The following is a 9,155-nucleotide window of genomic DNA, read 5'->3' as shown; positions in this document are numbered from 1 at the left end:
TGAACAGACGATAGACCAGAGATGTCACTGATCCTTTCATGATTGGCTGCTACTTCCTGGCAGATGTCAGGTGGTGCAATGTTGGCTAAACAGTATATTTTCTCCAGTGGTGTAGGGTGCAGACATCCTGTGATAATGCAGCATGTCTCATCCACTGTTTTAACGTGGTGAGATGTATTCCACACAGGGCTTGCGTATTCAGCAGCAGAGTAGCAAAGTGCAAGGGCAGATGTGTTCACTGTGTCTTGTTGTGATCCCCAGGTTGTGCCAGTCAGCTTTCATATGATATTATTTCTAGCGCCCACTTTTTGCTTGATAGTCAAGCAGTGCTTCTTGTAAGTCAGAGAACGGTCCAGGGTGACTCCCAAGTATTCCTTCCCAGGTGATCCTCAGGGCTCAGGAAGTTTGTCTGTTTTTAAGATGAAAAGCACATGTCTGTGTTTTAAATGGACTTTCTCTGTAATAAGCAGTAAGAGCACCTAAAGCTTCAGAGAGCTTCCGTTCAACCATTTCAAAGCTTTAATTGACACCTGGCAATTAAAGTGATGCCAAACTGCATTAATTTGACAGTGTAGACATACCTTGAGAGAAAGAAGCTGATGCCATCATTGCTGTTATTGTTGTTTCTTATTATCTCCATAAAGTGGGGAACAGCGGCATATCAAAATGCAACATGAACCATTAATTAAAAATACATAACATAAGTTTTCACAGGCCCCTTCTACAATGACCATTTAATGCAGTTTTGAACTTTTTTCTTTTTCTTTTAAAAAGGCTATTTCATTGTGTTGATGATTACAGGGAACAAAACCAACCTCTGTACATGGCATTCATTGACCTTGCAAAGGCATTCGACACAGTGAATCGCAGCGCTCTCTGGACCATCCTCCAAAAAATCGGGTGCCCTGACAAATTTATGAACATCCTGCGGCTCCTCCATGATGACATGATGGCAACAGTCTTGGACAGCAACGGCTCCCAAAGTGACCTATTTAAGGTGGAATCAGGTGTCAAGCAGGGATGTGTTATTGCCCCTACCTTATTTTCCATCTTCATCGCTATGATACTTCACCTTGTTGATGGGAAGCTTCCCACCGGAGTGGAAATCATCTATCGGACAGATGGCAAGCTATTTAACCTCAGCAGACTGAGAGCCAAAACCAAGGTCACCACAACATCTGTTATAGAACTCCAATATGCTGATGACAACGTAGTCTGTGCGCATTCAGAAGAAGACCTACAAGCCACTCTCAACACCTTCGCAGAAGCATACGAGAAGCTCGGCCTCTCACTGAACATCGAGAAAACCAAAGTGCTCTTCCAACAGGCACCAGCTAATCCCTCTGCAAAGCCAGGAATACAGCTTAACGGTGTAACATTAGAAAACGTTGACCATTTCCGCTACCTTGGCAGCCACCTCTCCACAAAAGTCAACATTGACACCGAAATACAACACTGCCTGAGCTCTACGAGTGCAGCATGAAGCTAAGCTCTGCCCACTTGGTCTCCTAGCAACCTACTCAGCCCAGGGGACAGGCAGAGTTAGGCCTCTTCCACACTGCCTATAAAATACAGATTATCAGATTTTATTATATGGCAGTGTAGACTCAAAGCCCTTCCACAGAGCTATATAACCCATTTATAATCTTATATTATCTGCTTTGCATTGGATTATATTGACTCCACACTGCCATATAATCCACTTCAGTGTGCATTTTATCCAGCTGGGTAGAAGGGGCCTCATATAATCCAGTTCTAAGCATTCTAAATATACAGTACAGTCTCACTTATCCAACATAAACAGGCTGGCAGAACGTTGGATAAGTGAATATGTTGGATAATAAGAAGGGATTCAGGAAAAGCCGATTAAACATCAAATTAGGTAATCATTATACAAATTAAGCATCAAAACATCATATTATACAACAAACTTGACAGAAAAAGTAGTTCCATGTGCAGTAATGCTATGTAGTAATTACTATATTTACAAATTTACCACCAAAATATCACAATGAATGTAAAACACTGACTACAAAAACATTGACTACTAAAAGGCAGACTGCGTTGGATAATCCAGAACATTAGATAAGTGAATGTTGGATAAGTGAGATTCTACTGTAATATGAAATAATTACTGTGATAGAATAATACAGAACAATATAATCTCTAAAACCAGGACAGTAAATAAAGAGCAACACCCTGAAAGCAGGAAAATTGGAAATTCCAAACAATCAAGGCCAGCTAACATCTCCCAAGGAAGGATTCTTCCAGAAAGGAAGCTGACAATGGAGTGAAGCAGTGTGTATTATCAAAGTCATCATCATCATCATCATCATCATCATCATCATTATGTTGCTGTGAACCGTGAAAATGAATACAATCTGGCTCCAAGTATTGAAAAACACTAAAATCAGAATATATAAACATTACTGTGGTATAATAAAACAGAACAATACAATCTCTAAAATCAGAACACTAAATAAAGAACAACACTCTGAAAACAGGGGAATTCAACACAGGAAACAATCAGGGCCAGCTAACACCTCCCAACAAAGTCTTCCCATCACCAAAGTCTGGCAAATCCTCTGTTTTCTGAGGGCCACAGACAGTAGAAGCACATAAAATATTGCAAACAACACCACTCTAAAAACAAGGGAATTCCAGACATGAAACAATCAGGCAGCTAACACCTCCCAACAAAAAATTCACTCAGGGAGGAAACAGCCAGGCTTTAAAGCTGCAAGGCCATTACATGCTAATCATTTTCCCTAATTACAACATTCATTCAGGTTTGAATTGGGGGAGCGGAGAGAGCCCCCACTGTTAGCCCCAGCTTCTGCCAACCCTAAAGTTCAAATGAGAGTAGATGAATAGGTACTCCTTCGGCGGGAAGGTAACTGTGCTCCATGCAGTCATGCCACATGACCTTGGAGGAGTCTACGGACAACGCCACCTCTTCGGCTTAGAAATGGAGATGACCACCAACCTCCAAAGTCAGACACGGCTCAGCTTAATGTCAGGGAAAAACCTTTACCCTTTACCTTAACTACCACCAATTCCTCAGTACTTTATTTCCCATACCACCATACTTCACCACAGCAACACGTGGCCGGGCACAGCTAGTGTGTGTGTGTGTGTGTGTGTGTGTGTGTATATATATATATATAAATATAAATCATCAATAATACATAAGCACACATAAGGGGTCCATAGAGAGTAGGGGGACCCATGCTGGTGGAGGCCTTCCACTATGGAGTTCTTTGGGGAACACAGACAGAATGGGGCTCAGGGGGCAGCCTGGGGACCTGTGCTGGTAGACGTAAGGCTGCTCCTGAGGGAGTGAAGAGGGGTTTCAGGGTCCCAGTCGGCTCCTTGCAGGCAAGGGGTTTGGGGAACCCCTGACACTAGAGGAAAGAGGCGCAAAGGTGTTTGGGGTTCATGCAGGATGGGAAAAGGGAATCCCTGTCACCTGAAAGTTCATAAAGGGTAATATGGGGTTCAGCAAGGTACCGATCAGTCAACATCAATTCATGAAAAGGTATTCAATTCATAGTACAGGAGTCAAAGGAGGCACATTGTTGCAAGCAGAAAGATAGGAAGGCGATACATTCTTATTAAGAGATCTTGTTACAAGGTGGTAAGAAGGGAGCCAGAGGGAAAGAAAAGAGCTTCTGCTGGGGCTGCAGCTGGTCCAGGTGCCTCTGCAGAGATTTTGAGCCGATATCATGTTGTGGCTGGCTCCTGTGTCTTTGGAACTCCCTGTTGCGGGCCAGTTGGGTCAAATCAAATTAAAAGCAGGGGGTTCTGTGTTTGCCATCAAGAACGAAAAGTATATGCCAGCAACTTATTTTTCTCAGTCTGACTAAAATTGCCTAGCAGTCCTCTATAAAGGAATTAACAAAATCAATCATGTATAAGTATTACAGTAGTTACAAAATAAACCAGAATGTGTCTAATGAGGCTATCTGGTGCAATGACACAACAACCACTAATTCAGGTAACATTCTTGTAGGATGTTAATCTTCTGTTACAGATGTATCGAATGTCTTCACAGCACATCTGTAGCACATAAGTTTTGATTCCATGTTATCATTTCTTAGGTAAGTTTTGAATGCATCGTTGCTGCTCTGAAGTGCTTTTACTGTGAGAAGGGATGCCACAATTCCTTAGGGGCTTCTCATTTTTCATTATATTGCATCATCACCAGAAGCTGCATAACCATATACAGGAATACACCATAGTGAAGGTTTTGCTTTATTTTCAAAAGGACAGTCAGAGAAGGAAGAAGATATGGACAGTTCTCTGAATGTAGCTGTAACTCCCAACAGTCCTATGTAGCTAATATCAAACCCAAGAAATCTAGGAATATGTTTCAACATATAGACAAATGGATATATATAGAGCAAGAGTATACTGATCCGGTTCAGCATGGGGCTCTTTCACATTACATAGTTACAGCACTATGATTCCACTGTAACTGCAATGACAATATCCGGACCTAAACACTCCCAGAATATGTAGTTTAATGAGAAATCCTGTTCTTCCATTTTTACTGTTGCAGATGCCTGAGAGGCCTGTCACAGTACATTAAGGCATTCTGTCAGGAGGGTGGGATATGCATAATGGGAATATGTATACATCTGTCCCAATTTATACAGCCTAATGTTGAAGCAAATGTGCCTGCCAAGGATTGGATTGTACAGCAACCAATCATTGCTTCTAGAATCATAGAATCATAGAATCATAGAATAGTAGAGTTGGAAGAGACCTCAAGGGCCATCTAGTCCAACCCCCCGCTAAGAAGCAGGAAATCGCATTCAAAGCACCCCCGACAGATGGCCATCCAGCCTCTGCTTAAAAGCCTCCAAAGAAGGAGCCTCCACCACGGCCCGGGGGAGAGAGTTCCACTGTCGAACAGCCCTCACAGTGAGGAAGTTCTTCCTGATGTTCAGGTGGAATCTCCTTTCCTGTAGTTTGAAGCCATTGTTCCGTGTCCTAGTCTGCAGGGCAGCAGAAAATAAGCTTGCTCCCTCCTCCCTATGACTTCCCCTCACATATTTGTACATGGCTATCATGTCTCCTCTCAGCCTTCTCTTCTGCAGGCTAAACATGCCCAGCTCTTTAAGCCTCTCCTCATAGGGCTTGTTCTCCAGACCCTTAATCAATTTAGTTGCCCTCCTCTGGACGCTTTCCAGCTTGTCAGCATCTCCCTTCATCTGCGGTGCCCAAAACTGGACACAGTATTCCAGGTGTGGTCTGACCAAGGCAGAATAGAGGGGGAGCATGACTTCCCTGGATCTAGACGTTATTCCCCTATTGATGCAGGCCAAAATCCCATTGGCTTTTTTAGCTGCCGCATCACATTGTAGGCTCATGTTTAACTTGTTGTCCACGAGGACTCCAAGATCTTTTTCGCACACACTGCTGTCAAGCCAGGCGTCCCCCATTCTGTATCTTTGATTTCCATTTTTTCTGCCGAAGTGAAGTATCTTGCATTTGTCCCTGTTGCATTTTTAATTGTGGAGATGTTTTGGAAATGAAAGGTAAGATTTTAAATCCTCGTCAACAGTGAGATTTGCAAGGATGATATGCATTTGGGCTATAATGAACATTGTATTATATCAGATTTAGCACATTTGTATTTTAATGGATTTTAGAAACATAAAATCAAATAAAAAGGGTGTGTGTTAAAAGAACAAAAATATGGGAAGTGCTTAAGTCCATGAGCATGGGGCAGGCATGTACATGAAAACAAGTCAATTGCATGTAAAAATAAATTTTCTTGAAGCTGATGCCTTCAAATACATTTCCTTTCAATGTTATTGAGATCAATGGAAGTCATTGGAAGCTAAAAACTCCAATGAGATCACAACTGCCCCCCTTCTTGGCTGCAAACCTCATGCCTTCCTATGAAAATAGACTTCATAAATCCCTTCGTCATCATCCTTCCATCAGTAAGCAAATACTTTTTCTTATTTGGGCCCATCTACATTGATGATTTAATACAATTTAAAGCTAGTAGTGGCAAAAAAAAAAAGCCTTTGATGCCTATTACTGATTTGTGGTTTGCGAGACCAAGGGCGAGATGGATGGACAGTATCCTTGAAGTGACTGGCCTGACCTTGAAGGAACTGGGGGAAGCGACGGCCAACAGGGAGCTCTGGCATGAACTGGTCCATGAGGTCACGAAGAGTCGGAGACGACTATACAACTATGCGACAGAGAGAGAGAGAGAGAGAGAGGTTTGTGTAATTACTTTCTGGGTGTCAAACTGATTTCAGGATTTCTACGTAACCTGCACAGCAAAATCACTTTCTTCAATACTGACTTCGAACTGCCATAAATGGTCACTGTAGATGGCCTCTCAGACAGACTTTGGGGGTTAATTTCATAGCATCGAGCCATGATAGTTAAGGTGGTGTCAAGCTGCTGTAATTTTTAAACAATTTTTATTTATTTATTAACAGATTGTAACTTGTTTTAATAACTGAAATTCCATTTGAACGTTTATATTTTGTAGGTTTTTGAATTTCATAGTTCTAAAGGTTGTAAGCTGCTTAGGGTCTCCATTTAGAGAGAAAATTGGGGCACACATACACACATATTACAGTAATAGTAACATAATAATTGTATTGTTGAAGGCTTTCATGGCCGGGATCACAAGCATGTGGACAACTTCAACAGAAAGGAAGAAACCATGAAAATGAACAAAATCTGGCTACCAGTATTTAAAAAACTCAAAAATCAGAACAGTAAGAAGCAACACTCTGAAAACAGAGGAGTTCCAGACATGGGAAGCAGGGGCAGCTAACGACTCTGAACAAAGAATGCCCCCAGGCAGGAAGAAGCCAGGAGATGAAACTATTCAATGCTAATTAAGGTGATCAATTACAACATTCACACTGGCCTCCAACTGACAAAGAGTTCTTCTCTCACCCTGGACTTTCCACAGATATATATAAACCTTCCTTGCTTAGTTTCTCCATATCTCATAACCTCTGAGGATGCCTGCCATAGATGTGGGTGAAACATCAGGAAAGAATACTTCTAGAACATGGCCATACAGCCCGGAAAACATACAACAACCCAACATAATAATTGTCATAATTATGCAGGGTGGCTGCTTGGGTCTGGATCAAAAGGAAAGTAGGGTACATATTATTGTTGTTGTTATGCAATATGGCTGCTTTGGGTCTGGATCCAGAGTGAAAAGAGGGGTCAAAATAAATAAACATACAATAATAATAACAACAATAATAAATACTGTACTATAATTCTGATGTGTGGCTGTTTTGGGTTTGTATCCAAAGAGAAAAGTGGGGTGCACATAAATATGATGATTACAATACTACTACTACTACTACTACTACTACTAATAATAATAATAATAATAATATAACAGTAAAATAATAGTAATAATTCTACAATGTAGCTGCTTAGGGTCTCGCTTGAGAGAGAAAACCAGTGTATGGTACAAATGGATATAATTATTATTATGTGCACCCCACTCTTCTTTCTCATTTCAGACCCAAAGCGGCCACACAGCAAAATTATATATTATATTATTGTTGTTGTTATTATTGTTAATATATAGTAAAGATCATCATAATTTGCAGTGTGGCTGCTGTGGGTCTGGCTTGAGAGAGAAAATCAAAATACAGTACAAATAGATATATATCAATATTCATATTTGTACCCTGCTCTTGTTTCTCTTTCAGACCCAAAGCATTCACACTGCAGAATAGTATTATAATATTATTGTTGTTGTTGTTATTACTAATATATAATAACTATCACCATCATTTGCAGTGGGTCTGGATCAAGAGATAAAAGCAGGGAACAAATGAATAGAATGTCAATAATAATAATAATAATAATTCTGCAGTGTGGAATGACACAGCCATGTCATCTCTCTGCTTCCTTCTCATGCCAAGGCTGCTGTTACCCAAAACAGCCGGCAGGAGGCGCAGCGTGGAGAAGAGCCAGCTTTCCAGCCCTGTTCGCGGAAGAGGAGGAGGAGACTGACGGCGGGTGCTCGCTCAGCCCACCTCCTTCGCGGCCCGCGGCGCCGGACGAGCGAGCAGCTCCGCACTAGCAGCAGCAAATTCGCAAGGGCTTAGTGGGAAAGTAGGCGGGCAGCAGGACCGACTCAGCCACCCGGCGGCTTCGCGACACCGACCAGCCAAGACGAGACGGGGCGGGGCTTAGGGAGGCGAAAGGGGCGGCTCTCCAGGCGACAGGGGCTCGCCCCGCCCCTCCCCTCGCTTTCAGGCCTCCCCATTTAAAGGGGAAGAGACCGCATTTCTCCTCCTCGCCTATGAAAGGGCTTGAAAAAGCAAGCGAGAAGGAATGCAATCACAGGCTGGATCTATGCTGCCCTATATCCCAGGATCGGATCCCAGATTATCTAGCAGAAGATGTATTTCCGCCAGAATAAATGTCTATACCCTGTGCAAAACGGAGGCCCCTTCTACGATGCCATATAATCCAGATTATCAAAGAAGATAATCCACATTATCTGCTCTGAACTGTATTACAGTAGAGTCTCGCTTATCCAAGCTCCGCTTAGCCAAGGTTCTGTATTATCCAACGCAGTCTGCCTTTTAGTAGTCAAGGTTTTTGTAGTCAGTTTTCAATAAATTGCAAAATTTTGGTGCTAAATTCATAAATACAGTAATTATTACATAACGTTATCGTGTACTGAACTGCTTTTTCTATCCATTTGTTGTAAAGCACGATGTTTTGGTGCTTAATTTGTAAAATAATAACATAATTTTATATTTAATAGGCTTTTCCTTAATCTCTCCTTATTATCCAACATTTTTGCTTATTCAATGTTCTGCCGGCCCGTTTATGTTGGATAAGTGAGACTACTGTATATGAGTCTACAATGCCACATAATCCAGTTAAAGCAGATAATCTGGATTGCATATGGCACAGTAGAAGGGGAAATATACAAGACCATTAGATTGACAGTCATTGTGATGTGCAATATGTAAACTATATAGTGGACCTTCGGCAGTTGGTTTGTTTCACTTCATAAAGGAATAGGAAATTACATGGGTTTTAACTGGTATGTTTTTAGTTTATGTTGCTATTCTAGTTTTATGCTAGTTGTAATGCTAGAAAAGCGGGATATGCATAAATAAATAAGT

Source organism: Anolis carolinensis, chromosome 1, assembly GCF_035594765.1.
Source record: "Anolis carolinensis isolate JA03-04 chromosome 1, rAnoCar3.1.pri, whole genome shotgun sequence".
Taxonomy (NCBI): Eukaryota; Metazoa; Chordata; class Lepidosauria; order Squamata; family Dactyloidae; genus Anolis; species Anolis carolinensis.
Note: the sequence above shows the minus strand (reverse complement) of the source record.